Below are 6780 nucleotides of genomic sequence, written 5' to 3' on the forward strand. Positions count from 1 at the left end.
GGGACAGCCCTGCTCCTTCTGACCCCAATTTAAGTTCCTTTCTCCTGTAATTTAATTCCATTATTCTTGCTGCCTATAAGCTCCCTCTGTTCTTTTCCTTGGATGGCTAAACTGGGACTTGCTGTCGCATCACCCACAGTTATCCCACAGCTCTCCAAGTGTTTGGTTTTATTACCTTGGGAGGTTCCATCTTTCAAGTTACCTTTACAAAACACTAAGAACAAGTAAACCTGTTACAAGATCTTAGAAGATTTTAATCTCTGTTGAGTAGGGGTTGGCTTGTCTTGCAAGTGTGATCCAAACTATAGGGAACAGCGGGAGGATGGGGAGACATTGGTAAGAACGGTAAAATAAACATGAGATTCTAAGGAAATGCAGGTTCAAAGGGACCTCAGGCAATCGCTAGTCCAACCTCTTTACACTGGAGGAGGAAGGAGGGCACTCAGCAGGAGCTGGTTTAGAGTCCTCCCATTGTCTCCCAAGACCCTCTGGCTTTCTCTCCTCCCATGTCCCCTTGTCTTCACCTCTGGCTTTTCCAAAACTGAACAGGAGGAGAAAAAGGATGTCCTCGTGCAGCTTTCCAAGCACGAGGTGATGGGCAGGAGGGAAGAACCTCTGAAACCAGTGTGGGGAAGGAGGGGTGAAAGTGGAGGAGAGTGGGGTGAAAAACACCTGGTGGGGGAGGCAGAACTGAAGGCATACAGAAATGTGCAAAATGGGCAGAACTGGAAAGGGAACTAGAGGAAAGGCACAGATCACCCTAAATACCAGCATCGTGTAAGCTGCTGATACAGTGTCTGGGACAAGGAAGGGCAGAAAGAGTAGGGCTGCAATTTTACGGGTCTACTTAATGGGCTGAAAGGCTTCTGAAGGTGTTTAGAAGTTAGTTGAATTACTCAGTAATTTAAAAGAGAGGTAGATGCAGTGCTGAGGGACATGGTTTAGTGGTGGTTTTGGCAGTTAGGCTGATGATCTGAAAGGTCCCTTCCAACCCAGACACTTCTGTGATCCTATCATTCCTTTGGCACACTGTTGCAGTGTTGCATAAGAAATACTCTCTCACTCCTTGCGTGAAATGTCTGAACGGCAGAATGAAGAGGCAGCGCTCGGCTGTGCGTCTGTCAGAGCACCTCCTCCACAGACTGCGGGGGCTGTGGGAAGGGGATCAAAGTGGGGGCACCAGTAAGGACACACTTGGCAGATGCGTGCTCAGGGACCTTTGGGGTGCAGGCAATACAGGGGGAATGAGCACCCCAGATCCAGAGTGATCAAATTCGCTGGTGTCTTTCCTTTGGGCTCTTCCTCTTTGAATGTTCTTGTCTTTGACTTACCTCCTTCAAGTTCGTGCAGATTTTTGTCTTACTTCAGAAGTGCCGTTATTCCAGTTCTGCCAGAACTAATCAGATGTCATCTCTTGTTTATTCTGAACAACGCTGAAAAATTCTTTTAGAGAGCCTTTTCTCTAATCCGACCTTGAAAATTCTTCCTATTTCCAGAGAGCACATCCTTTTTTTCTTTTTTTCCTTTGAAAATAATTTTCCATCTTTTTAATGCAGCTCAATTTTTTACATTTTCTTTTCTTTTTTTTTTTTTTAATTCCTTTGGGGTGCAGGCAATACAGGGGGAATGAGCACCCCAGATCCAGAGTGATCAAATTCGCTGGTGTCTTTCCTTTGGGCTCTTCCTCTTTGAATGTTCTTGTCTTTGACTTACCTCCTTCAAGTTCGTGCAGATTTTTGTCTTACTTCAGAAGTGCCGTTATTCCAGTTCTGCCAGAACTAATCAGATGTCATCTCTTGTTTATTCTGAACAACGCTGAAAAATTCTTTTAGAGAGCCTTTTCTCTAATCCGACCTTGAAAATTCTTCCTATTTCCAGAGAGCACATCCTTTTTTTCTTTTTTTCCTTTGAAAATAATTTTCCATCTTTTTAATGCAGCTCAATTTTTTACATTTTCTTTTCTTTTTTTTTTTTTTAATTCTAAGACTGCACACCATTGCCAAGTTATGAATGCTGAGGTGGGCATTAGAGCATGGGAAACGTACAGGTCACACACTAAAAGCAGCCCGTGATGTCCTCATATTCTCAGCAACAAAGGTTTGACCTGAGACAGAAAAAAAAAAGTGTTTAAAGTCCAGAGGGGTTTCCAGTCAGACTGTGAGAATTTCAAAGTAGGTCAGACTGGCTGATGGGGTCACATTAAGCCTTGCTCCGAGATGGTTTTAAAAAGAACTCAGGAAAGTCCTTTTCCACTCTTTACATTCTTTTGAGACCAGCAGAAAGAACAGGGCTGTCATTTGAAATAGAAGTGGAATGTCTCAAAGATAATCCTGTGAGCTGGATGACTGCTTGGATGATAAAAACACTCCTGTGCAGCAGAAAAAAGGTGAAAATCTGTATTTGTCACTCAAAATACTGTGGCATTTCAGACTCATTAAAGTTGTTACCAATCCTGACTGGTGGGTGACTCTGGAAATATCATTAAAAAGCATCTCAAATAATGATTGCGATTTTGTATTATATGACTGAGGCACATTTTAGAGGAAGATGTTAACGGCTTCTGTGGATGATCTAAGCAGCGTGAAAGAAGTGGAGGAGACAGTTCTTTTGTTTAGCTGTCTCAAGCAATGGATGCTGGAGCGTAGGAGCAAATCATGGGGAAGAGATGTTTACACATGAATAGACTAGAATAGACTATACTCTAAAAAGCAGCAAACAACTTGTGGGTTTCTTCGGTTTGTTTGCCTTAAAAATTTAACAAATCAAAAAATCAAATACCTTTAATATGCAAATAAATTAAATGAATTTTCTAATAGTTTACTTCTAGCTCACACTTCAGCAATGACCTGTAGTAGTGGGTCATCTGCAAGGCTGTAGGGATGCAGACATCGGTTTAAGTTTCATCTTGACAAATCTCTCAATTTAGTGAGTGCAAGAGCCTGTCTCCTTTGTTGCTGCATAAAGAGGCGTGCTCAGAAGTGAATGGAATGCCATGAAAAACAGATCTGATCCAAAGAACAGGTAATTTTCACAACCTATGTTATTTTTGAAATAAGTATTTAAAACCTAGTAGTTTGGGAGGTGCCAAGGCACACTCAGTGAACTGACCTGGAAAAAGGTGCTGATGAAAGACAAAAAGAAAGACAGACCGTCTCCCTTAAAAGTTTAAGGCAAGATCTGTTTTTGTCAGACTCTGGTAAAATCACGCTCATCATTCCAAAGGTAAATCACAAAGTCAGAATGTGAAAGACTTCACCAAGTCCATCCTCCCTTCACATTCATCTTCAAAACACTCTTTTTTAGCGTACTCAGTTCAGTATCTCAAATGATTTATTTGACTGATGGAAAAATACAAACCAATGTAAACAAAATATTCTGGTTCCATCCACACAGTACTTCTCTACTGAAGTATGATTTGCCTAAAATTGATTTAAAGATGTAATATTCAGTTTTCACAGGAAAAGATGATTGCATCTGAGATCAGATGGAGTATCCTTATGCTCATATTCCATCCTATTTCCCTTCCCTATTTCCCATCCATCATTGTATGGATGTAAAGTCCACATGTTACTTTTTATAGCTTCTTTTACTTTAGGGTAAGGTACTTCATTCAATACATACATAATTGAAGGCAGGCAGTGAAACCTCTACTAAGTGGTGTCTCAGAGAAGCAATCTTTGTCTTACGAATGACCCTTAAAGATTTCAACCATTATCCCCTGAGGCTTCTAATACTGAATTGAAGGGTATAGCAGGTATAGCAGCTTGTAATTCTCCATGAAATTAGGCTTTACTATTACATATTTGTATACAAATATGGGACTTAAGAAGTACAAAACATTGTATTCCACAATTCTGGACATTCCTGGATTTTACAATACCTGGAGCACAGAAAGATACATCAGCTGCAACAGCAAATTTACCCCATAACAAAAGGAAGGGTATAGTGATCTTTACTAGAATTCTATTCAACTTCCCACGATTTTCCTTAAAGGTATTGTTAATTCAGTGCAAAATTGCTTATTGCAAAACAATCTTTTTGTCATTTTAAGACAACACAACTACTAGGTGCAGAATGACAATTCGTAGTCACTGCTATATGTTTATAGTGTGATTGAACTAACAGAGTTAAAACAATTGGTGCTGCAGATAGTACTTTTTAGTATTTCGTGGCACAGGACAAGAGGAAACGGCCTCAAGTTGTGCCAGGGGAGGTTCAGATTAGATATTAGGAAAGATTTTTACACTGAAAGGGTTATTAAACATTGGACTGGGCTGCCCGGGGAAGTGGTTGAGGCACCATCCCTGGAGATATTTAAAGGACGGGTAGACATAGAGCTTAGAGACATGGTTTAGTGATGTTTTTTTATCAGAGTTAGGTTGATGGTTAGACTAGATGATCTTAAAGGTCCCTTCCAGCCTAGACAATTCCATGATTCTATGATTTTAGTACTTCATGAGCATATTACTCCCTCTTGACCTCTTCTCAGTAAAACTGAGGCACATTTTACTCACTGTGCTTTTCTGATGAAAAATACCCTACAGTGTCTAACAGAAGAGGTCACCTCATAAACGATAGTGTCTAATAAAAGAGATCACTCATGAACATTTTGGTGACATCTGGCATGTGGTTATCCATGTTCTGACCATGCCTGCTGCAAGGCTGGGAATCTTTGTAGGAATCTAAATGCCGGTGGATGGAAGCGCTGTAGCACACCTGCAATTCAGACTTTAAAGACCAGAGTAGTCTGAAACTGTCTGTGTATCAGAAACACTTTGCAATATTGGAAGCGGGTAACGGAACAGTAAGAATAGACTTACCCCAGGCAACTTGAGCACAGGTTAGAAAAGGGTTGAACAGCACATTGCGAATTGTCTCCTCTGCACTGACCTATAGAGCAGCAGAACTTAAGAGCCCCCTTCAGTCATACAGCTCTTAACTCCTCAGTAAATGCAATATTACTAGTGTGGTATTTGTGGGAGAGGCTGAACACAAACCTGAGAAGTTTATGAGCTGGCACTGAAGAGCCAGAATGATATTGACATTTCTTTTTATATAGTACTTTCTTCAGACATAAATGTGACTGTTTCATTTCAAAATCATTTTACTGGAACATTTCCTAATGTTAAAAAAGCGAAGGCTTACCTCTAATAGCACACGGTCGATGATGGGGTTAAGAACCTCTGCCTTCATACTGCTCTGTAAACCGGAAAATAGAATGAAATGCCAAGACAAGAAATACATTTAACAGAAATATATTGGTATCTGAGAAGTGGCTTTATGAATTCTATAAAGGTCTTGCTTCACCTTGATTCTCATTCAGGCTGTTTTTCACCGTTTTCCTGATAACTATGTCTACATTTCATACACACTTCAGTAGAGCCTACATATTTCTATCACTGAGTACAATGAACTAAGGCGGGCCCGTGCTTTTACTTTTTCATCCATTTTCAAATTGCCTGGTTACCTATGGATGTGAGATTTCTGTAATGACATTATCTGTCCATCTGTCTGTCAGTGCCCTTCCCAACTCCTCCAAAATTTTTTAACCCCTTGCTCATTTTCAAGGAAACAAAAAGGGAAAATGTAGGTCATAAGGAAAATGAAGCTTCACAAATACCTGTGGTTTGGAGGAAATGAAAGGCACAGAGGTTGGCTCCCCTACGGAAGGGAAAACAGGTGAAAGTCACATCCCCAAACCAGAGGCACTATATGTTGAGCTGGACAGTTGTGGTGGTGTGCTCTCCCCCCTGCTCCTGCTCAAGCCATGACCATCAGTGGGAGTTGTGATGAGCTGCACCTGGACGTTGGGGGATGGCTGGCAACAGAGCCAAATGCTGCTAGATATTTTGTTGCCATGAGAATATGACTATAGGTCAATTATCTTACTCCATAAATAGTGGACAGCCCAAGAGCCTTTGAGCTCTCCTGCATGGCAGCGGGCTGCACGCCAGGATCTCCCCTTGAGCAGAGACACCCGCTCAAGGTTACTCCTTGAGGTTTAGAGACTGCTTACTGCCACAGATTCTCAGTAAGTGACTACTAGCATGCTAATCTTTGAAATCTTAGCTAAATGATATAAAGAGTTGATTGTGCATATATAATCCTTTAGACATAAACCACAGACCAAGTCTGGGACTGGAACCGGATCCATCTGCACCTGGATTCCTCTCTGAAAAGGAGTTTAGAAAGCAAGGAGGTCCTTTCTGAACCTTGTGACTCAATGGGAGGGTCTCCCTGACAGCTCTGTCTGACCTTGGCCTCTGTGCAGTAAATAACCCAGTGTCCCCTGCCATCGAATCCCATAAACACTGTCACATTCACTACCAACTTGGTTAAATCACTGTTTTAGATTAATAAATATTTCACTACTTCTCTCTTGCAAATGAAGTTAATCACTCCGCTCGTGACAGCAATGCAGGCTGGCCAGTAAATATAGCTCAGCAGCCATCACATTTTTCTCTACCCCGAGACAGGAATAAAGATCAGTACAATGAGTAGTGACACTACTAGAGGCTAGAAAACCAAGATTTGACAGTTCATCTGCTTTTTAAAATGGGAAAAGTTCTTTTATTCTCACCGTTGTTTGCAGTTTGTTTGTTTAGAATGAGAGTAACCTCCGGCAAGAGCTGCTTTCTTTCTATAACAGTGAACTTTACCAGAACAAAGGAAGCACAATACCAGTTAATTTCACTAAGGATTTCCACTTACAATCTTGCAGCTTTCATATTACAGATTTAAAGAAACATGGTGGCTTTGGCAGTGGACCAGCCCATCCAG

The sequence above is a fragment of the Calidris pugnax genome, unplaced genomic scaffold (assembly GCF_001431845.1).
Source record: "Calidris pugnax isolate Ruff unplaced genomic scaffold, ASM143184v1 scaffold349, whole genome shotgun sequence".
Lineage (NCBI taxonomy): Eukaryota > Metazoa > Chordata > Aves > Charadriiformes > Scolopacidae > Calidris > Calidris pugnax.